The sequence below is a fragment of the Ixodes scapularis genome, unplaced genomic scaffold (assembly GCF_016920785.2).
Source record: "Ixodes scapularis isolate PalLabHiFi unplaced genomic scaffold, ASM1692078v2 PGA_scaffold8__174_contigs__length_109621045, whole genome shotgun sequence".
Classification (NCBI taxonomy): Eukaryota; Metazoa; Arthropoda; class Arachnida; order Ixodida; family Ixodidae; genus Ixodes; species Ixodes scapularis.
This window is the reverse complement of record NW_024609883.1, coordinates 64523550-64547928: the sequence shown is the minus strand read 5'-3', so window position 1 is coordinate 64547928 and position 24379 is coordinate 64523550. Positions and strand designations below refer to the sequence as shown.

The following is a 24379-nucleotide window of genomic DNA, read 5'->3' as shown; positions in this document are numbered from 1 at the left end:
ACTTCCTTCACCACAGGGAGTTCAGAACATAAAGGAAACAACGAACACACACCAAAGTCGATACGTGCCCCGTTTTCTTATCGTCCTGAAATCGCAAAGGACTAAACGAACACGAATCGCTTGTTCTGGTGGTGGATACTCTTTCACGTGCCCAACATCGGAGTGCCGTAATGTGTCGAGGAGAAAATGGAATGCCCTGCGTATTTCTGGAATGGTCTAAATAGAAAACAAAGTTTTGGTAACAATATTTTTTGTTTTGTTTTAGTACATAAAGAAGGAAGAAGAAAAGCATACAACCTTGTCATTAATGTATACGTGATGAGCTGAACTGTCACTAAAGAGATACAATGAATCGTGCCCCTTCCAGGATACAAAATGCGTCCAAGTGAATCCCGAGGGCGCGTACGGAACAGCCCCACAATTCCCCTCACCACGTACTGCAATGTGGGACGACCGCGAGGTCTCATGCGACTTTTGGAAAGAGATATACTAGTACACGCGTAAAGCAAACCATGAATTACGTCTTGAAAGTGAAACGATAACGCAATAAAATACGAGCTAGACTTCGCAATTCACCTTATGGGGTTTCATAAAAAAGTGTGTCGACGATCTGCGATCATCACTCTGTCCAAGAAGTGTCAAAGCGTCACCATTAATACAATTCGTTCTCCGCAAACGGCCGACATCAGGTTCATGACGCGGCATCATCATACCTCGGACGGAACGGAAAACGATGACAGATAGGCATACAGGAAGCGGTGCAGCTGCGCGTGACACACCGCATCCGCAGTCTACAGGGCGGTGACGTTTATGGTGACGTCAAGCGTGGCTGTTGAAGGAATGCGCTTCTGGTGCCGGCTAGCAGTTGTCGCAGGTGGTGGCCCGAGTCACCGCGGACGTTTCCGGAATTCCTGGAACGCCTATAAATGTTTCGAGCCTTTCTAGAATCGCAACAAAATGTGCCCGGGTTGCAGTCACCGCGGTCGTTCCAAGAATCCCACGAACGCCTACAAATTTCCGAGCCTTTGTTGCCTGTACGGGGAGAAATTGAAGGAGAGGGGGAGATTAAAGGGCGCGGGGACGTCATATAGCACCTCCCAGAAGGCCAGCGCCTTTCCTCTATAAACGTCATCACTGCGTAGATGGATGGATGGATAGACGAGGCTCAACCGTTTGAATTGGGCGGCGGCTTGCGCCACCTAGCCAGTATTTTTTTCCCCTCTTTTTGATTTATGATTTTGTAGTGGATCAGCGCCGCGTCGCTTGCATGTGCGCCGCCGGCAGCGCGTCTCGCAGTGCCTCCCTATGAGCGCGACGCCAGCACACGGCGACGCCAAAAATGGACACGCGTCTGTCGCTTTTGCTGTGTCTCTTAGTTGAGCTTCAGCGCGTTTGCCGCTGGGGGCGCGTCGGAGACCCACTCGTGGTGAAGTCATGCGCAGGCCTCCTTCTCCTCTCGGAGGTATTGCATTGTAGGGCCGAACTCTGAATGGAATGATTAGGAGGGGTATACACATGCAAAGGCTAGCTGCCTTTGTCCCAACCCACTGTCTCCCTCCAATTGGGCCAAACAAGAGCGTCGTCTGCTCCTCGCTGTGTCTCGCGTTCGAAAAGTGACTAGAAACAAAGGCAACAGGCTTTTTCGTTTACTTACTCTCCTTTCAAACAGAGTTCGCCAAACAATCGCTATATTGCCGTCTTCCAATATTTACTCGAGGTTACTCCATGGGGTAAGGGTTTTGTACCTCCACGTTCGAAAACCTACCCGCTCAGTCCAGCGTAGCTTCATCTGTGTTGTCACGTGACACGACCCGCGCCGGAGTAACTCGGATTTATTTGGGCGAGAATTGGAACTCAGCCTATGATGTCTTAAAAGTGATCAATTCTGCTTTCACTGACGGAAATAGAATGTAATACACTCTACGCTTGGCTTCCGCCATGGTTTTTAAACGCAGTATAATGCACCGTCGAGCGTTTTGATAACATTGAATGATAGGTTTATAGGCAGTAGCTTTTGCTATTTTAACCGAAAAACACCGACAAACATTCGCCGGTGTCAAAGGTACAAAATCGGTCAAAACCGAAAAACACCGCTTTCTAGAAATTGTTACTCCAAGCAAGGCCTGTGTTGTCAGTCCCGTATCAGTGGAATGACAGCAGCCCTGGAGGACAGTGGCACGCTGTTGGTCAGTCAGTCGGTCACGGGTGGTCACATTATTTTCTTTTTTCTTTTTATCATTCGGGTCAGGGCTGAACGAGGGGGTTCGAAACTAAACTGGTGGTCGTTAAATGTGAAGTAAAACAGGTGTAACGACAACCAGATGAATTATTTGTCCGTGTTTGCGACGCAGCGCTTGGCTGACGTATTGCGGAACGCGGCGTCAATGTTATGTGCTCCGCGCTCGACCGCGGAAGATGACATTTAAAAATATTCCCTCTACATGCCTTGCGTAAAGACCAACGTTACTAAAACACGCAGTTGGGAAACTCGCCGTCGAAACCTGGGTCGCTGGCGTCCACCGAGACCGAGCTAAATACGACAACAGCGCCACTCTTTATCATTTCTCTGTACTGTGGACACCTTAGGTTTTTATAAAGCATGTTTTTGCGCAAAAACAAACGGAAAAGACTCTTTTTGTATGAAATTTATTGGAGTTTAGTACAAAATGATGGGCGTGTGATGTTTTTAAAATCTTTAGTTTGCAATGTTTTGCAGCACAATTAATATTGTTTTTTTACAACCATGCCTCAGCGGTGCTTTCAGGTAGCGCGTCCCGACCGAGTTGCATTTTAACTTCGGTAGTAAGACGCGGCGCGTCCGCTGGGGAGACGGGGGTGGGACTCCTATAACCTCTTCCGCTGTATCTATTTTGGAGCCAAAATGGCCGATTCAAGCCAAACTAGAAGTTACGTGCAGTTCCTTGAGTGGCCGCTGCGGGAGACATGGCGGCGTTGTGTTCGCCATTAGCTCGTTTCTCGAGGACAGATCGGGGCCACTTTTCAGAGCAGCCTCTATGGCAGTTTGCCAAGTGAGTGGTTTAGTAACGTTGGTAAAGACCCAGCTTTGTGTGAAATCAAGCTAGACAGAGACACCCGGCCTCCATATCGAAATTTGCGCCGCCATAACTGATCTTTTGCAGTCTCGCCGAGATGCCCAGCCAACGAAATAGGCAGGGACAAATCTATATACAGAGCCTGCCCCAAGGACAAGAAAAACACTGTGATGTTTAGAAGGTCAACGACTTGTCGTGCGACCATAGTGACGAAGCGCAGCGAATCGAATGAAAGGAAACAGAAGTGAAGGTCAGTTATGGCGGCGCCCATACACAGTTTCCTAGAAGCGTCCATAGAAGAACACGCAACACGCCGGTTACAAACAATCCCGCGTTTGTCCAAAACCAGGTGTCGGGGCATTGCGCGTGCGCAGAAATCAGGTTCGCGCGAGATGAAAGCAGCGGTGTGACGTCATAGAGTCGAGTTGGTGTATACAACGTGCAAGTTCGTCTGCTCCTTGTGGACCTCGTGCGTTCGTTTAGCACCCCGAATGCGGTCAGGTACGTTTGTTTCCCCCCCGACCTCAACTAAGAAAGGCGCGGTGGCCTCTTCATCGAGCGTTATCTACGCGCGTTCTCCACCTTGTCCCGTGGTCGGCGTGTCCCTCTTTGCGTTTCGACGCGCGCCAAAGCAACACCACCTAGACAGAAGGCCTCCACACGCGTCATCATAGTCAGATCGATCGAGGCGAGAGATTGGGCACGAGTGCTGCGTCAGTGTTCGGCTGCGGCTCGTGGCCAATCAGCGCGTCGAAGGTCGGGCTCGGGTCCAATAGCCGACCGAGCGCGATCCGACTGTGATGACGTTTCATAGAAGAAGAGAAAACCATGCGGAGGCCTTCTATCTAGGTGGTGTTGGCCAAAGACGCATTTTAGTACACTTGCCCGCCGTACAGTTCGATCGCCTCGCCTTTACAAAACAACATATGCGTTACGAAGCCGTTTTTATTTCCTACGTGACGGCGGTTAAAAAAAGAAATCTGTGTTCGTCGGTCTACACGCACGCACTCTCTGCCCGACACCTCAGTCAGCCAGAAAGCTCGGCGAGATAAGGCGACCGCTTAGTTTGGGCAATTTATACCCGGCTTCCGGTGCAACCACTCGACAGTTAAGAGGCAAGGGCGTTGCTTCGCCTCACTCGAGAAGAAGCGACAACAAAAACGAACAAACAAACAAAAACGGGAAAGATTTCTACCGTGGACTGTATAAAACGCTGGCAACACGCCATTGCGGGTGTTCACCCCTAAGCTGTCACTGCGGTGGATGCTACCTGCCTATTGAGCCAGTCCGGAGTTAAGCTTTCGCCCCGTGATCAGGCTCCCTCCCGCACCCACGCGCGGAGATTGGGGTCATGCGACGAAAAGGAGGCTGTCGATTGGTCGGGCGAGCACGTACAGCTGCCAGCGCACTGTCGTCGCCGTAGGGGCGAACGGAGGCCGATTGCCACTGCGAACGCGGCAGCGGCGTCGCCCGAGGTCTTTTTCCACGGCATGCGACAACGACAATGCCGACGCGGCGATCTTTTCCTTCCTGCGAGATTAGTTCGAGACTGATAAGCTGGTTTGCGGATGAATGGTGGCGGCGACGACAAGAGGAGGGCGGCTTCCGTACTCAAAAACAAAACTAGAAAAAAAAAAACTTTTCCGCGTTATTGTTTGTCTGTTTAACTCGCTGCTGTGATCTCCATTATGCGTACGGAAAGGAACAAAAAACAGCTGAGCCAATCTCCGTTTCGCTCTGTCTTTCCACGCGGTGAAGCACTATCGGAAAACAATCCGACGTTGTGTTACGGGTTTTTCATTTGGGGATTTTTTTTTCTTTGCGATGATTGCGGTGGTGGTGATGGAGATGAGCGGGGGGGGGGGGGGGGGGGGGGGGGCGGCGGGTTACGTTATCATAACGCAGCTGTGGATGCAGCGGCAAAACGCGGACCGGAAGTGCGTATCGACGCTTTCAGCAAATGCCGCGTAGAGTATCTGCTTCTTCTATAGCCTTCCCCAGAGATTACAGAAGGACTCCTCATATGCTCCGTTTCACACGAAGTACGACCGCAGCCGACGCTAAGGCGATCCAAATGAGTCTTCTTAGCGAGTCATCCATAGGAAACCCGAGACGGAGGAATAATAACAAAACGGATAGAACAACAAACTCCCCGAGACTTTGTTCTTCTGTTCGTTTTCTCGTGTTATTCCTCGGTCTCGGGTTTACTACAGAAGACCAGCTCGCCCGCGTTTTTCTTTTTTTCCTCTCTTCCGTAATTCTAATCTAACAATGGACAGTACGAAAAGCCAGTTTTTTAAGCCGGCAAAAAAAAAAAAAAAAAATCTGTCTTTTTTAAAATCTCGAGTAATTGGAAAAGTCATCGTCAATTACTGTTCCTTTCAAATATTCTAATTTTATAATTTTTAACCGAGACTACTTGTAATTGTAATCCATCACTTTTTGTTAGTAACGTGTACAAGACCCAAGTCCTTGTTTCGAATTCTTTTGTTCCATTTGGGAAACGGAACAAATGGTCCCGGAAGAAATGGTACCAAAAAGTATCGGCCCTTTAAAAGCCTCGTAACGGTGCTCGTGCCAATTGTTCCACTAGAACCTTCTAAAATCCAATAACGGAAAAGGGGAAGAAAAGGGCGGGAAAGGGGGGGGGGGGGGGGGCGCTTTCTCATTTCGCTGGTGAGACAAGCGACAACACAGACATTCACGATTGACCTCATGATTTAGCTTTAGTTAACGAATGACGCGTGAAAGTGCGGTAATTTGCTGTGCTCTTTCAGACCACATCATTATAAAAAAAAATGTTAATGGCGTCCCACTCGAAAGATATCGTAAAAAATTATTAGTTTTCGACTTTTAGCTGTGGAATCTTTCCGCCAGTACAGCCACGGTTTGAAAACCATGTAGGACTTCCTTCGAAGTGTGAGCCTAACCATTCGGTACTCACCTTTTCAGACGTAAGATTTGTGCATGCTTATATATGTGGCATCAATAAAATGTTCGAGCTCTGAACACCTTCCCGTGAAATATATTTCGACCTAGGTGGTGTAATTACTGACTTGTTTAGAGAGACAAGAAGGAACGCCACTCGTGCACACGCACCCAATGCACCTCAAAAGGCGGCCAACTCCGCTCCTAATGTGGGCCGTAACCAAGAGACACGCGGAGATGAATGCCATTGAAGTCGCAAAGCACCAATGACATGAATAAAAGTGCTTATTTTCCCTATCAAAACGAGGCATTGAAAACATAACTAGCAAAATGCTCGTTATATGCTAATAGCAGTGACACCTTCAGTATACGATCACTAAATATTACAATAAAATAACACTGACTCTTCTATTGTTTGACAATATTCCGGCAATTTTAAATAAAAGAGTTATAGAAGCCTTATCAACTTGCTCTTAGGTAACCGGTATCAAATTAGGAGACCAAGTTCCTCATTCCACCGTCAAACAAGTACGTAGAGAGCATAAAGAGATAAAGTGCAATGAGTGTGTTATATTTTCTAAGTGATCTTATTACGGGACAATTTTTTTTTCCTACCTTGAAATTGGGACCAGTATTTCCGGAACCATTTATTCCGGGACCATTTGTTCCGGGACCATCTGTTCCGGGACAATTTGTTTCGGGACAATTAGTTCCGGAACCATTTGTTTCTACACCAGTTCCAGTTCCGACCATTGAAAATCACGGCAAAAGAGCCCGAGTATGCACCGCCACCCCGCCATCTCCTTCCGCAAGATAAAGTCCGTCTGCTATGGTCAGCGTGGCCATATGGTAATGGAGCGCGTCTTCTTCGTGGACGAACGCGCTGAAACGTATACTGTGTCGAAGGCAGCAACGGCAGGCGCCATCTTCCTATATGCCGTCTGCTAAACTGAACGCGGCAACGCTATACCCAAAGTCGGACGCCCCGTTGCAGAGGTCGACGCCGAGAGCGGGAACCGGTCGCCTGGCAAGTTGGCTGTTCAGAGGGGACTTGGTGCAGGCTCCGGACTGAGATTATAATTAATTTTCTCCGAGCGAAGCGGAGAGAGAAGTGAATGCACGTTGCGCGCTCTGTTTGGAACCCTATCCGGAGACCAAGTCGTCTAATTCTTGGGCAGGAGTTGCGGTGACTTCGGAACGACGCCCATCTCTGATTGGCTTTGATTGAAAGGATAGTGGGTAGATCTCAATGCTAGATGCCTTAAAGTCTACCCACTATCTTTTTTTAATTTTTTTATGATCCTTTTTCTGACATCATCCAAACTCCTGTGCAAGAAGCAGACGAACTTTCGCTCGGCATAGCTTGGAGCCCAAGCTAGCGCGACGCCGACTCGGCAGCATGATAGCATTCGGAAGATGGCGCGACTCTTCAGGCGCTGCGTTCGCGTGTGCGTCTATTGGCATTCGGTGATCATAGGAGACGGACTTCATCGTGCGGGAGGAGAGGTGCGTACCTGTGCTTCTTCGCCGTACTCTTCAAGGGGCAGAACGGGAACAAAAAGTTTGAAATAAGGACTTAGCGCGGATGGCTGTTTTTTTCCCAGCATTTCATATTTTGACGATCACACGAAAAATATGTTTTTTTTTTTTGTCATCCGTAGGTTGTTTCTTTCTTTGGAATATGGCACGAAAGAATCAAGAGATTATCATCCGACGAATTATAGTCGAAGACAGAGGATGCACGAGAACAAGTGCAGACGTTATTATTAGCGAGAATAGCGTACGAAAAAGATTTGTTTATAATGCAATTAAATGCAAAGGTGGAAGCGAGCTGGACAAGAATGACGAAAATAATTCCTGGAGAAGGGGAACAAGGGAACAAAGGACAAACACAATTTGTGTAGGCAAAAAAAAAAATATGACGTCGTCACCGTGCACCAATCCAAAACGCGGTTTGGGCTCGGCGTGTGCGCAGAGGTGACGACGCTGTTTGTTTGCGTACGCTATTCCAAAACTCGCCATTGTGTTTCATGACATGTCCGTCGGCAGTCGCACTAATCAGGCGCCTTTGGTTAGTTTTAATGCGAGAGCATTAACTGTCTCATGGAGCGAGCCGACGTCATCAGCTTTGATGACGTCGGCTAGCCAACGGCACCTTTTACACTTCGGTCCCATTGGCTGGCGCGCGTCGACGAGGCTCCCATTGGCCGCTGCGCGTCAGTTTGTGCGCTGTCATCCTGACTGTGTTATCACGCTGTTGTGTTATCAGTGATCACCGCGTTCGCTCGCCTCTTATCGGTTGTACGGCGCGTGGCAATATATACGGCGCATGGAATAAACCAAGCGGTTCGTTCTGCTGGGAACTACGTTGCTGTCTGTTCCTTCCTCGCGCCGCAAGGCACACAACAGTTTGAACGATCGCTCACCCGATGGCGCGGCGTGTCCGCAAGGCAACGGCTCCATCGTTCCACGCCCAAGGACAGCGCGTTGTACGCCGCACATTAAAGAAGCAAGCGAAGAGCGGCGTGCGTGCTTTAGCATTCACAACTCATAAGTGCTTATACACCTTTCCAAAAAAAGAAAAACGCTCCTAGGCCGCCGCCATGTTGCTGATGCTGATGCGGCTGGTGCGACTCTCGCGCCCTCTATCAGCTAGAAATTTTCTGCCGCTCTCTTGAACTGTGAAGACCCGCTCAGCGCGGTTCCCTACCTACGTTTTTGCGGTTTTGCATTCGACGTTTTCTCGCCCCTCTTAAAAGTTTCCACTTAATTTTTTTTTTTATGCGTGCTGCGTATCCTTTTTGTTTTATCTTCCACTGTGAGAAATAAGGCTGGTAAGTGCCTGCGATTCAAGCTTTTCTGCTCGACATTCACGGGAAGCAAAGGGGGTGAAGGACGTCGAACGACCCTCGACGCGATTTTGCGAACATTGTTCTCCCCCCTCCCAGAGATAATCCGCGTAGAATCCACAGTCATCTCCAAAAATAGTTGTTCGGGTTGGGAGTGAGAAACGGGTCAGTCGGGTTCGTTTCTTTGCCTTGGTGCGGTTGTGAAAAAAGGAAGCTCTCCCCAAAACATGCCCCAAAACGAAGTCATCTCGGATTCCGTCCGATACTCGAGATGTGACTGTCGTCGACTGTGACTGTGTTATTTGAGATCTTTCTCAAATAAATTCTTTTCGGATAACGCTGCATCGTGTGGTACGTACGATATATTGTTCGAATGTTAACACTTCCTCAATAGGCCGATCTCACCAGCCAGTTTGACTACGCCACCACTGCCGCAATGCATCGAGGGAACGTTAGTCTTTTTGCACATGCGACAACCTCGCTGGAGCACTGCTCGTGTAGAGCACGAAACGGCACGAGCCCTCTCGTTCACTGCCGTCTGCCTCCTTTGAACTAAAGTTATGGCGGCGTCACGCATGCGCCGAACGCTTAGTGAGATAGGTCTATTGTATGTCCGTGTCCTGTCCATCGGTAAACACGTTATTTGTGAGCGTGACAGATGCATGCCTTTCGGCCCTCTTCTGTTTCAATTTATTTTTGACAGCAAGGCGCTTTGTCGTTTCCCATGCGGCGAATCCCGCGGCGCCGTCAAAGCTTATCGCAAGAAAAAAAAAAAAAAAGGACTAGACCTATACATTCCAGTCGCATTCGGTCTGTCGCGCGCGCACCCAACAAAAATAGTTTACAGTTTTTTTTGTTGCTTTTTTTGTTTTTTCAAATGTGGCACAATGCTTTCTCAATGTCCTCGGGAAAATACATATAAAACGAAACACAAAATATAGCGGGAAAAGACGAGAATTTAGCCGCCAGCAGCGTTTGAAACTGCGCCTACGCAGGCTGCGCCTATTGAAATCACAGTCCACTCGGTTAGGGTTGCGAGGGACGCCGGTGAGAGTCTAGCCTCAAACTCAATGACTGGGCTCGAAAACGTTTTGTTGAACCTGGGGTCGAGTGTTTTTTTGGAAAGGTTAATAGGTGTACCTCGAGGCTTTTTAATTTCCAACTTATACTCGGGTAAGTTTGTTCGGTGAAATTTAGATAAACGAAGTCCGCCCCCTTCAAGCACCTCTGTGTTGATTTCTAGCGCGATAGGGTGCGAAGCCGATTCATGCGGTTCATTCAAATAACCAATGATCCCTTTCGCTCAGGCGGTGTGTCTCCCGCCGAACTGAGGCATATGTTAGCACGTGCATTCGATTACCGAACCCCCCCTGTTCCTTACGACAACCCGTCGAACCCAGCGTATTATCACGCGTCGTGAGACATGCGTAAAAACGTGCCCGGGATTCGCTCTTTCTTTTATCTTCTTTTATCGCGCACCCGTAAGCTTGGCGTGAGAGCGACACGCGTGCTGAAAGCCCGCCTGTCTAAATTCGACTCGACCTAGAGCTCGAAATAAGTCCGGCCGTGGATCGATCGATCTGGCCGAGTGTGCCAGTCGGCCGAATTCCCATCGTCGCCTTCTGCTCCCACGCCACGACCGGCAGAGCCGAGTTTAGAAGACCCGGGGTTACCACGTGCTGCTGTTTTGAGCGGTTTCTTCGAGGTTTCTGTTTTGTTGAAAGTATATATAGACAAGAAGGCATGATTCATGCATTCGCGATAAAGTGTGATCTCGACTGCCGTCAACCGCTTCCGACTATACTGCTGCTTTTTAAACGTTTTATTTACGTGAAAATGAAATGAGCCATCGTGTCGTTTGATTGTAGTCATCTGAAACGGTGTTGGGGGAGAGGGAACAAAGGTGACATATATATATATACAGGGTACAGGGTGTTTTTGGAAACGCGGGTCAAATCGGTCTTGTAAAAACTATAGATCGCACAGAAAAACAATGTTAGTGGTTTATGCCAAACGGCCCATTAAAAAAAATGATTACAATCAGTATAATTGGTTAATGAAATACTTTTCAGTAATTAGATTTTAACCGAATAATTGTAATGGTGTGGTTTTTGTTAGAAACATGAAGCGAAACATCGAAAACTACTAAATCCCCACAATGATTTAAGGAGTGCGCTGCCATTTACGGCTTTCCGAAAAAAAAATCCTCAATTTAGACGTGTTTCTCGGTTTCTGTTTCTTATCGGAGAGGATCTCCACGTCAGATACTCGTTCAAATTAAAAGCAATTCTTCTGAACGCCGTAAAATGCTGCGCTTGCCTTTTGGTTCTCAACCATTGACGTTTCGCGGAGCCTTTGTGAATCTACAGAGATGATGGAGGACCCCGTTTGCGGCGAGGGAAAGGGAAAGGTATAGGTTAATTATGATGATTTAATAAGTAAATGTAACTAAGGGCTGGTGTGAAGTAGACTTGTCCCATTGACATACATACGAGAAAACTCCCCCGAAAATTGGAAATTTCTTCGACATACACACGAGAATTGAAAATTTCTTCTCAATCGGAAAAAAAGACAACTTTTATTGCCGGGCTTAATTGACGAGGAATGCCTTCGCGGGCCCCTAGAATGCCTTCGCGGACCCCAAAGGGTCCGCGTACCATAATTTGATAACCACTGCCTTATATCATTGTAATATGGGTGGATTTAGTAATTGTTGATGGTTCGCATCAAGTTTCTAATCAAGACCGTTCTTTTAAAACTAATAATTAAAAGTTTAATTAGTGAAAATTAATTAATTACTTAATTTTACTAAACGCTAATAATTTTCCACGATGTGCTCCTTGGCACACACCACGACGGCATGAACCTTTTTTTTTTTTTTTCTGCGTGACTTCACCCGCATTTTTAAAATCCTTGTGTAGACACATACTTTTATTATGTAGTACAAGGTTCCTGTTTGCTTACGAAGAGGTGGTCAGTTGTCCCGGATAAAATTTCACTTATTATTAAAGGCTGTTGTGGGTTGCTGGCCCCTATCTTTAGCTCACACCTTTAACCTGTCCTGGCGTACAAGTGTATTTCCCGCGGTGTGGAAAGAAGCCATTGCCGTGTCATAAAATGGTGATGCCCGTATTGCAACGAATTACCGTCCTGTGTCACTACTCGGTGGTTTTGTTAAGGTATTTAAAACCGCTATGCAAAAGTATCGCTCATTTATCTAAGTACCTGACGCAGCAACAACATGGCTTTATTAGAGTACGTTCGGTTGAAACTATCCTTTGTTCATTTGTGGACTACGTAGCCCAAATTGTTTCAAATAGAGGTCAGCTTGACTCAATTTATTTCAATCTTTCTAAGGTTTTCGATAAGGTTGACCATTTTGTGCTTGCACAAAAATTGGAACACTTGGAGCCCATAAGCTTTGTGGTCACGTTTCTAACTATCTGTCACCAAAAAAAAAACAACAACAACAAAAAAAAAAACTGCGTTTGGGTTGAAAATGTTTTATCAATGACTTTTTATCCCACCCCAGGAGTTTCTCAGGGCTCAGCATTAGATCCGTTGTTGTTCCTCGTATTTACGAATGATGTTTCAAATTGTATGAAATTTGCTGGAGCTGATATGGATTAGGGACCTTGGTGTGTTAGTCGATTGCCAACTCACGTTCAAATCTTGTGTCACTAACATTTGTAGCACCGCTCTTAAATTGCTTGACATGATTTCATGTATGACTCGGTACTTTCGTGCACACGATGCTGTGTTGCGCTTATTGAAGCGAAAGCATCAACTGTCCCATAGAGCGAAGCCAGCGTTGTCTGTAACCATCTGTAGCAGCGAAATGGCAGTTGAATTCCGATTGGCCAGCGAAACGGCACTTAAATTCCCATTGGCCAAAGGCACAGCAACGCAGGTGCTTGGTCATGGAAGCCGGCGAGGCCGCTCGAGGTCAAAGCGGTCGCTCCTTAGAAATAATACACAAAGAAAAGCACAGCAAGTGGATGCATCGTCACCGAAGCCGTGGAGCCGGCGGGGTTCGCGGCGCCTGCGCAGTAGGGGACAGTGACGTCACCGCCAAAGCTCCATGTGAAAAGGGAAGACGTGGCGCGCTGCTTGAAGGAATGTGCTGCGTGCAGGAATGCTTTCGCATTCCTACACGTGAGCAGTCTTAAGGACACTAACACACCCCACATTTTTTTTTAACTTTTTTTTTTGCCAGGCGATTTAATATGGTGTCAGAAGACTACCCAATTAATATTTTTGCTACAGAGTTACGTATATTTTAATAAAGCCAAGAAACGCAACTGCTCGAAACCGAAACCTGCGCACGGAGGAGGAGAGAGTGCCGGAAGTCACGTGGCTACACCCGATGCGCTTTTTTTCAGTTTTTTCAGTTTTTTTTTTTTTTGCCGCGCGCAGCAGACATTATTAGGGAGTTTTCGCAGATGGTTTTCGCCGTCCCGCAACGCCCTCCGCAACCCGCTACGATACCCAGAACTCTACAGTCGTGGCTATCGGCGCGCAGGTGCAGTAGTAACGTCTTCGTTGCGGAGGGCTTAGCGGAGAGGGAAACGCGGTCTACGAAAACTCTCTATTACACCGTTGCGGGTACCGTTTGCCGTGCGATTGCTTTGCAGTTATGTTTGTTCAGCTGACTGTTCTCTACTTCAAGATGAGTTGTTTTATACATTGAAGAGTTGGAAATGAGTAGTGAGTGCCCGTGGTGAATGCCCGTGATGGGCTCCGAAAAAATTACCCCAAGATGTTGTGTGAAGAGCTGCCTCACAGGTTCTGCATCCTTAAGTGTCACTGTGCGGCAGAGTCTGCACAACTTTCCGAAAGGTCAACGGGATGGGGATCAATGTCTTGCTGACGGGCACCTCGGAAAGCGGACTCTACCCGATTTATATGCTCCTTGCATTTTGTGGCAAGTGACTGCATTGAGTTCGCAGGTGCCAAAAAGGGAATCCCACACCATTCAGTTCAGCGACGTTTCGCCCACAACATTTTTTCTCAATGATAATTGTAAAAAAAGAAAAAAATGTAAACATTGTAAAATTTAAAAAAAAAAAAAAAAAAGAACGAAAAAAAACTTTATTCAGGTTCTGGATAGAACCGCGGTCCGCTTCGTGTGAAGCGGACACCTTTCCACTGAGCTACTCTACAGTTTTAAATAGTCGCTTCGACAAATCACTTTATAAACGTTTTCTTTAACGGCGCCGCCATCTTGAGAATTGCGGCGCCGACGACGCCGTCGGCTTAGAAAAAGAAATACCAGCTAGTTCTGGCAGCACAGCTATCTGGGTATAGGCAACGGTGTGGGTATGGGGGGAACTTGGCTAGACTTGGCTATGGTGAGCTGCAATAACTTGGTTGGAGCTTGTCCGGTTGAATCCAGCTGGCTACTCCCAGGCCATCACCTTGCCTCCTCGAGAAAACGAGGACGAAGACGGTGGGGTGTTCTGATTGAGTTTCCACAGCGAAGTATACATTAGTGCCACTAAATAAGCTACGCTTCAGAGTAACGACACTTGGCCATATTGTGTCTTAAAATCATGGTTGCCAGTTATCTGAAGCTTTATCTGAAATCACAGGAAACGCCTTTCCGCCCTCCACAAATGTTTAAACAGTTCGTAACAGAGTAAAGCAATATTGCGTGACCTTCTTAACAACGAATCTAAATCTGAGGAAGTCGCACTTTTCAATCATGACGATCGGCAGTTGCGTCTGCTCTGCATACGAGCCAAAATGGCGGCGCCCACAACAATGCCGGGGAACGGAGTGCCGATACTCTAAGCGCAGCTCATTTAGTGACTCTAGTATATATGAGTAGTTTAATGTAGTCTATGGAGGTAAGCTCTCGACATTTGATAGCTCCATCTTGAGTGGTGTCATGTGCACTTTTTCATACCTTTCACATACCATGGGGCTTGCAGCGATAACCTAATTGGACCACCTGCACCGGGAATTCAAATCGGTCCTCTTGTCGTAGGCGAAGTGGTCGTGAGCTTAAACGTGACGTTGATTCTGATACGAATCTCTCGCGATTCAAGCTCTCAATCGACTGACTTCATAAATAAGGATTCTTGGGGAATATGCGAAGCTTGATAACATTGCAGCCACACTCGCGCTGCAGCTTCTTGTGCTCATGGCACACTTGCTGCTATTGTTCTTATGATTTTTAAAATTATTTTTCCATCGACCGCGCAGTGGTAGCCAGACAAGCGTAGATTTCCGGAAATTGCAGCACGGTAAAAAGGAGCACTCGGAACTGACTCATGCACGACGTCCGTTTTTAAGCCTTTTCGCCCATACCCTTGGCGGTTGCATACCCTGTGTCAGCGGGTAATCCAAAAATGCACCAGGTCGAGGGTACGTCAGTTACTGGCTGGTTTGAGGTTATGCGGAAAAGGTCTATAAAAAGGGGGCAACTGCCCGAGCGATGTCTTCAGCCACGAGAAGGGGCGACGACTCGGCGACGCGCTCGTGCGAATCGGCTTGCTGGTGGGGCGTGTTCTCTTTCGAAGGAAGACAAATTCTCCGGTACCGCGAACGACAGTTCTGAAGTGAGGTCCCACCTCCGTCGTCCGCGACCATCGCCGTCCAGCCCACAAGTCCCACGACACGCGATACGGCGCCATGTTGAGAATTACGCAGTGAACGCACAGAATGCTCCCGGTTCTCTGGGTAACTTTTTTTTTTTTTTTCAATCAATGTATTTTCAGTTTTTTAGAAGCAACAAAAATTGGTTTCATTTTTTTTTTCTATTTTAATATTGAGTGTGTGCCTTCAATGACCCACGACTTTGATTAAATTTGGTGGTCGTGTCTAAATCTTAGAAAACGGCCCCGTGACCACGGAAAAGAGAGTGAGCGAGACTCGAACCGGCCAGTTCTCGATCGGCGGTTTTCGGGCGGAAAGAAACTGAATTTCGAGCCGCGAATTCTGTTCTGGGTAGTTGGGCTCTCATATGTCACGCACAAGTAAAACCCTCGGCGAGCATAAATACCCTGTCAGTGTCTTTTTATCTTTTTAGGTGTCCTTTTTAGTCTTTTTCGTGCATCAGTTGGGCCCCGACTTCAGTTTGCTTCTGCCGTGTGGAACAATTTATCGGAAAGTGGATGTAAGTGTATTGAAGCTGTACAAAGGCGTTTGGTTCGCATAGTATATAATAGACATTTTCACGAGACAATATACTTCGAATACCATTCTCTTGTTAGGGTTTTGAATCTCAGCAGTTTAAACTAACCGTAAGAATTACCGAGATGTGATGTTTTTTTTATAGAAACTCATTCAAGTTCATACTGATGTACCGGACCTTTTGGGCAGCACAAAGCTATGCGTATCCCAGCTAAATTCACGCGGCATTGCGAAACGTTCTATATTCGACAAGCAATTTGAAGAATCACCATTACATCGAATTCGAAGTTTTGGCAATAGTCATGTTCAGCACAATTTTTTTTTTCATCTCTAAATAGCGGATTCGTGCTTCGAATGGTGCGTTTGGGCACGAATTCAACATCAACATCAACACACTGGCACCATCCATCGAGCAGCCCTGGAACAATTTCGATCTCCATATATTTTACGCTCCATCCATTCACTTTACGCATCATTTTGTACACCGTGGGTACGCAATAATTTTCACAATGTTAAAAGTGTCAATTTATTAAAGCTATTGCGTAGATTTGCCGTGATTTCGGTCGATTAAACGCCAGTGTGTGAGCTGCATCTTTTACCTTCCAAGTAATCTCTTTTTTGAACTGTGAAAAACGTTGGCACCACAGAACTTAATACTTCATATTCAGGTAGAATAGGTTTTGGATCAATATATCGGTATAAATAATATCAAAAAGCGACACGGAAGTGACGTCATCTGCTAGGTCTATCGGCCCCGTGACGACATCAGCGAGGCGGTGGTCACGTGACGTCACCAACATGACGTAATCACATGACACCAACCACGCGACCACGTCTCGTGACGTCACAACGTGTCACCGTGCCGTCAAGGTCACGGGCGCTGCCGCCGTCCAAACATAATCCGTACGATAGAAACGAAAACAAAAAAAGATTTTTTTACACGGAATGTACATTGGGTTGGCGGTTGATAACAAACATATTCAAAATCGTAGTAGTACGTAACGGAGATGCAACAGGTGTAAGGAGTTCTAACGATAGAATTAGCGAGAACAATTGGTTGCACCCGTTGCTATATTGTTACACCCGTTGCACTCGTCGTATGTAAGTACGACGATCTCAGTAGAGCTCAAAGACACCCCCGTGCAGCTCAAAACACGACGCACATTTTCGAGTTTCCACTTGTTTTTCTTCTTTGTATACGGCCCTGCACGCTTTGCGTACCTCGCCGCGTGGTTTTGCAATGCGTCGATGAACTCATTTTCGGAGTCATTCATGAGGCGAAGCGCGTTCATATTGACATCACCGACATACGACATTTCGCAGGAAAGAGGGGAAGGGGGGAGGGGGGCTTGAGATGTCGCCCGTGCACGATTCCTGGGGGAAATTAAGAACATCTTGCGAATTTACGTTCACTGTGCCACAGTCGGTGCAATACGTGAAGGTGTCCGTCAGGAGCTGGCAACGTTCCACCGTTCGCGTCAGGCATCGTCCATTTTATTATACGAATCGAGGAATTCTAATGACGCATTAAGAATAAAATAAAGTTTTTAATCACACTTTAAACAAACAAACAAAAACTTTATATATTTATGGTTGCAGTCAAGCGCACCGTGTCCATGAGCAGATGCATATCTACAGCCGGGGTGGAGATTAAAAATCGATATGATATCAGTGGTTATTTGCATTCTTATTTAGATCGTTATTTAAATTAGACCAGTTTTACTCTGATGTTTTAGATCGAACCTTTCCCACCAGAATAATACCGAACATATCTTATTTAGTTTAACGTTTGCCTGTCGTTTGTTGCTTTCTATGTACATTTTTTTTTTGGTATTTAAACCAAAGAATTATTAAGCAAGATTCATATCAAACTTTACACGAGCAAAAAGAAGTACTCTTCCGAGCAAATCGAAGCGCTGAGTTTGATCTCAAACTTACTCTTAGTACGTCGGCTTCGTAACGTCCTATGGCACGAAATCAAAACGGAAACGAAATGAAAACTAGAGAAGCAATGCTCTAGGGCAATCCAGTCAGAACTCGAAATAAAAATGAAATAAAGTTGTATAACTAATTAAAACAATCAAGCTGATTTCGTTCAAGTAGGGGATTACCACAACAAAACATTGTTAATTAAACTTTACTTCACATTCCCAATAACTCTTTTTCCGCATTGTTATCAGTGAACGAACTTATGGATAGTATCAATCTGGCACGTTGAACAATATAAACATAGAGCTAAAAATCAATATATTCTAGCTACAGTGGTTCAAACTCAAATTATAATCTGATTTAAATCAAATCGATCAAAGTTATTTGATTAAAAAATCATGATTTCTTTTTTCCACCCTGGCGGCAGCTTAAGAAACTAAGGGTGGGTCTTTTACGCTCCTGCTTTTTCCGATAATTAGATTTTTAATTTAATTTAACTAATATGATTTAATTCAAACATATTTTTAAAGAAATGGCTGTGAGCGTTAGACGTGTTCTGTCTTCACCATGTATTTATCGGGCCCGGCGTGCATTAGTTGAGGGGATAATCGCGGTAAGTTGACTAATGAATCTCTTAATTAACTTTTTAACTATTGGTTTTAGAAGTCATCCTGGAATTGCAGTACTGACGGCATTTGCTATTCGAGGCCAGACCAGTCAGTTTAAAGAACTTGCGGAAAAAGGTAATGGTGTTTGAAATATTTTTCGTAAAATTTTCGCGCAATTTTTTTTTTTACCTTATATAAAATTTGAGCGCGCAAGGAGCGCATCAAGTCCTGCCCATAATGACGCTTGGAAGAGTCACGTTTACGTCACGTCGTCACGTGTGTCGTCGGCGCCGCGTGGACACGCTGCCGAAACGACATGAAACGACGACGTCACCCTCCCAAGCGTGATTGTGGGCAGGGCTCTTGACGCCCTTTTTCGGCGCCATTTTTAAATCGGGCCCGAAAACGCGAAAATTGATAGACTAACATCTCAAAACCCGTTACCCTTTTTTTTTTTGCCAATTCTTTAAATTGGTTTGGCATGCGATAGTAATTGCGTCGACACTGCGGTTCCAAAATAACCCCTAAAACCAATAATTAAAAAAAAAAACTTAATTAAGACATTTTAGTTAAGTACACCCACCGTACCGTGACGAATGTGCCCTCGTCTGAAGTCCGCCGAGCCTGACAAATACATGGTGAAGACCCCAGAACTCGCCTAACTCTCACCTCCGATTAAAGAAAGAAAAAAAAGGCTTGAATTAAAATTACATACCCCGTATAAATGCGCCAAAATTGATAACCGACCCCGCATGAAGTCATCGGCGCCGTTTTTATTTCAGGCAGTTCGAAATACTCTTCAATTTGATGAGAGAGAGAAAAGTGTACTGTGACACTACAAACCAACAGTACGCACGTCGTGGACTCTCGTAAAACGTACAAGCTGAAATGTTGAGCCTTAGCTCACTCCGCCCATACACCTCGGGCAACAAAAGACTCGGTCTTCGCTGCGGGCACGATGGCAGAATCTTTACTCAACCACGTTTGATTCATACATACGTGTGACGACACTCAGTCAGTCTCTAGACAGGCTTTCGTATGACGTATGTGACTGCAGGAACCGAGTAATATGGTAATATCATATACCCTTGAAGAAGGGAAATAAAAAAAAAAAAAAAAAACAATTTAGGTTATGCCGACCGCCGCTCTATGTTGTCGGTGGGGGCAAAATGCGGAGACCTCCCCCCCCCCCTCCTTTTTTTTTTAAAGAAACGATCACGTGGTTTTACCGAGCCACGCGTGACGCCACTGCTCCCCCCCCCCCCCCCCCCCCCCCCCCTCCTCTTTCCCCGTTGGGTCTCGCCCACGCTAGGCATGCGCGCAAAGTCGGCGGATACACAGGAGAGCGGTGCGTGCGGCGGCAAACTGATCTCTGCCGGTTCGCCCACTCGCCATTTCCCAAACTGCGTGGTGCGCGCGGTTTCCTGCTCCCACGACGGAGATACCAGCACCGCCCATGCGGGGCGGCGCTGTACGCACACACCGCCTCGCCCACGAGGTGCCGATAACAAACGCGCCACTATGGATGGCTCCGGTTAAAGGAACACTAGGTCCATCGGTGAGTGTGTACACAAACTCGCGTATACCGGCAAGGCTGTTATGGAGCTCGGCCTAGACGCGAGCCCCTTGCCCTCGTGAGGGCGACCGTGAACCACCGTTCGCGTGCGGTGCAAGAGGAACAAAACATCGAAGAAAAAACACGGCGTCTCTTAGCCCAAGCGCCGATGAATTAATGACAGAACACATGATTTACGGATGTGGCGGTACCGCGTCGGACTACTGAACGAGAGGTCGCTGGGCCAGCCGAGGGGCAAGAGCGAAAAGTCTTTTTGGAGGAATATAGCGCCTTCACCGATTTTAGCTCAAGTAACGCCATGTCGTGGTCCAGTGGCGAACCGTGGGTTTTGGTACCGTTGGTAGCTTTCGTGTCGTCGACGTGTTTTCGCTCAAGGACTTTGAAGATCGGTTTCCGCCTTAATAGAGTACACCCAAAAAGCCGTGCGCGCAGCACTGCGTGCGTTGCATTGTGGGACCTGATTGTCCATCGAGAGGAGGGACGTGGTTTCGGTTTCGTTCTGCCCGTTGACGGTGCATCTCGGCACAGCATGGAAACAAAGTCAGCGCAAGCTCGTATATTGCAATGCACCCATTCAATATCTTCGTGAACTTCGTGAAGTCTAGGGCCTGCCTAGACTTAGGACCGTGCTTAGGATGGAGTGGGGTTATTCGCGACTCTAGAGACTATTCGCGTCTCCAGCTCGACGCTCGCCCTCCCGCGGCGGAAACGGGAAGTGCTCTAGTGAGGATCCCCCGATCCTCCTGCTCAGCGGGCACGGCGGAACTGCTCGCGATCATGGCTTGCGAAACGCCATGTCCGAATGCAAACCAAGTTGAACGAGCGAAGCCGTTTAGCAGACGTCACAAACCTGCCCCGAGGAGCCGGAGGAATCTAGACACGCCCGACGGGACCGCCACCCCGGGAGAGCGGAAGGAAAGGAAACTAGGCACGCAAGCGGGCTTGGAACGACGACAAAGAGAGGGCGCTGCGAGCGTAGAAATGGCCGACGCGGGTCCCACAGCGGCAAATCTTTGAGAAACCTTTCTTTTATCTACCTGAGAGTCTACTGATCTTGAAAATGGTGCCTATTGATAACCAATCTACTTAATAGGCCTATTACTAAATTACCCAAACATCAAGGAGAATGCAGGGGATGGTGTTCCACACTTCACTTACGGCCAGCTGAACTAGAAAAAAAACATACACATAAAGAAAAGACCAGCGGTGTGAATGGTCTTTTCTTTATGTGTATGTTTTTTCTAGTTCAGCTGGCCGTAAGTGAACTATGAACCAACTAGCTCAGCTCAAGCCTGTTACGTGTTCCACACGCCACACGTGCAGGCGTCTGCAGCAGTAACTCTTCTAAAGCAAAAGCCCAAAACAAATGGCATCTTGCACTCGCGTTCGTCAACGCTTTATTTTGGTCAATAGGGAGTTGTAGTATATCGTTTTTCTCCTCCGCTACGGTATCCCCGAAGAAAACGGCGCAGCTGCGCATGCGCGCCGCCAGCCTTCTCTGCATAGTTCAAGGTCCTGTGGCGGATTACGGAGCGCTATCCCGGTGCTTAGCGGGCTGCGGAAACGGTATACTACAATTCCCTATTTACTTCGAATCTTTTTATACGGGGAAGGTGTGCGGCATGTGGTGGCGCGTGCTGCGGTGCGAGCGTAGAGTTTTTTGTCACGCACACGAAAAATCCACGAAACCGTGGCCATAGACACCTTCGCTGTTAAAGGACTCAAAGCTTCCTCTGGAAACAAGGTGAGCCCGCTTAAACCCGCGTCCCGGCTGGGCCGCTGCGCTCGCGGCTGAGTGGTGCACGCGACCGCGGAGACGATCGAAACGGATGAGGTCCTGCCAGGTTAGTAGCATGGAATGATATAAGCCGTCTCGCGCTGCTCTTCAAGCGCTAGTGTGACGAAAGGGGGCATGCACCTGCGCCTTTTTCTTCTTTGTAAACAGACGCCAACGTTACGAGAACAACTCAGTTGGGAAACTGAAAAAGTGGCACCGATGCGTACTCGAGAACCGAGCTAATGCCGACCGCAACGCCGCCATTTCTTCCGCTGCGACCACTCGGGGAACTGCACGGCTGCTTGTATTGGTTCGGGAGTATCGCATTCGATAGCGTCCACTCTGACTGTTCTATTTTGGCTTTAATCGGCCATATTTGGCGCCGAATGTATGCGGTCGAAGGGGTTTCAGGGATGCCACCTCCGTCCCCCAAGCGCATACGCGCCGCAAATTACTACCGAAGTTAGGACGCGCCCAGGTTGGGACGCGCTACCTGAAATCACCGGTGAGGCATGGTTGTATAAAAGCAATATTAATTGTGCCGCAAAATCTTGTGAACTAAAAATTTGAGAAAACATCACACGCCTGTTATATTTTGTACTAATCTCCAATAAACGTTCCTACAAAAAAAGTTCTTGTCCGTTTGGTTTTACGCTAAAGCATGATTTCAAAATCTCGTAATAACCACAGTAAAAAGAAATGAGTTGCTATTTTGACATTTTGAGTCTAGGAGTTTCCGTACTCTGGGAATATTCAGTGACTATGGCAGTAGCCATATAAAGCAACTTTCATGTTTCAACTCGTCGCTAAAGGGTGGCGCTGTTATAGTATTTAATTCTTTCTCGGTGGACGCCAGCGGATCAGGTTTCGAGGGTGAGTTTCCCAACTGAGTGTTTTAGTAACGCTGACAGACGCGATGCTGCTGGGCTAGGGGTATCGAGGTAACGCCAGCATTCGGTCGTTTCATGTGACCATTCGCGAATAAGTATACTTTCTTCATTACAAATACCTTTGTTCGCCGTCCAATCCGATCCCGCTCTCCAAAACAAAACAAAAAAAGGAAAAAAAAAAAAAGGTTGTCGCGATAAAACGTGACGAAGGCAAGAACTTCACCGAAGTAAACTAAGATTTGCCCAGGACACTTTCAAGAGGGTGACTGCATTCCCCGAGCGTCTCTAGTAACGGTCTCTAGCTCAGACAGGAAGCAGTGCCGAGCATCTTCGCTTTCAAGGTCGCGAAAAAGGCCACTGAGAAAGAAACCGCGAGTACGACAGGTGCCGCCGTCAAAGCCGAAGTATACCGCCGCTGATGCCATAGTGACGAATGATGCAACCGCCGATCTGAGCAGTCAAGACGCGACGAGCGAACCCGCTAGTGAAAATGCAAGGAACGCGTTCGCCTATCCAACGGGTGGACACGCGACACGCGGGGCATCTAGCCAGAAGAAAGCAAGTGGCGAAATAGTCACTGTCAACGCTGTATGGGATATTTCACCGAAAACTTCAGGCGCTTTGCAGTCTCCAATGAAGACAGCATAGCGAACGATTGTAATATCGACGACTGCGGCGCAGTTGTCGACCGGGCTGGCAATGAAGTTTCATGCCAGACTGGCACTCGTGGCCTGCTTGATTCAACACAGATGCTCCAAGACCTACAAGAGCTCACCGAGTCACAGGCAACGCTAATAAAAGATTTGGAGCTCGAGCTCCAGAGGTGTAACGAGCCACTGAGAGGCACTGAAGATGCACTGTCCAAGGCCCGCTCAGAGCTTCGTACTGCTCTTTCCAAGTGCAAGCGCTTTGATAGACAAGAAAAAATGCTTCAAGACACAAAGCAGGCTCTTTTCAGAAGAAAACGAGAGCTGGGAGTTCGCGGAAGCACGGTGCATGGACTCTAGAGGAGCGAGTCGAAAATATTTCGACGGAATTCTTTAAAGCCCACCCTGCGGATGTGCAATTTTACACTGGAATGTTAAGTTGTTGACATTTTTTTTAGCTCTGGGGGTTCTTGGCTTCAGGGGAAGATGGGAAAAACAACAAAGTATGGGCCACAACGTACAGCGAAAAAACCACGAATGCTGGCAGAAATCCACTCCTGTCATCAAAGGAACACTCCTTTTTAGTGCTTGTGCGTCTGACCCTTGTTCTTTTTGAGAGAGACCTTGCGTACCATTTCAAAATGTCCGTGGCCACTGCCTCGAAGGTGTGCATAACCTTGATCAACTATATCTTTGTGCACCTTGGCTAGCCGAGCCCCTGGTTGACCCGAGCAGAAGTGGACGACACCACGGAAGTCTGGTGTGAAGTGTACAGGAGTCGACAACTTTTTCGACCTACAAGTCGACTAACACATGTAAGGAACTCATCGGTATTTCCCCTGACGGAGCGGTGACTTTTGTGTCTCAGCTTTTCACGCGGGGCCTAGTCGGACAAAGACACGGTTGGGAAGAGCGGCTTCTTGATGCTTCCTTTTGACGACGGCGATTCAGTCATGGCAGACAAATTTCTTCAAAAAACAAGACC

The 24379-nt window shown here is 47.3% G+C and overlaps 1 pseudogene; it reads left to right on the top strand.

The window, feature by feature from the left end:
• LOC120850634 overlaps positions 1-24104 on the top strand; it is a 38724-nt pseudogene extending 14620 nt beyond the window's left edge.
• The last annotated feature ends 275 nt before the right edge of the window (positions 24105-24379 follow it).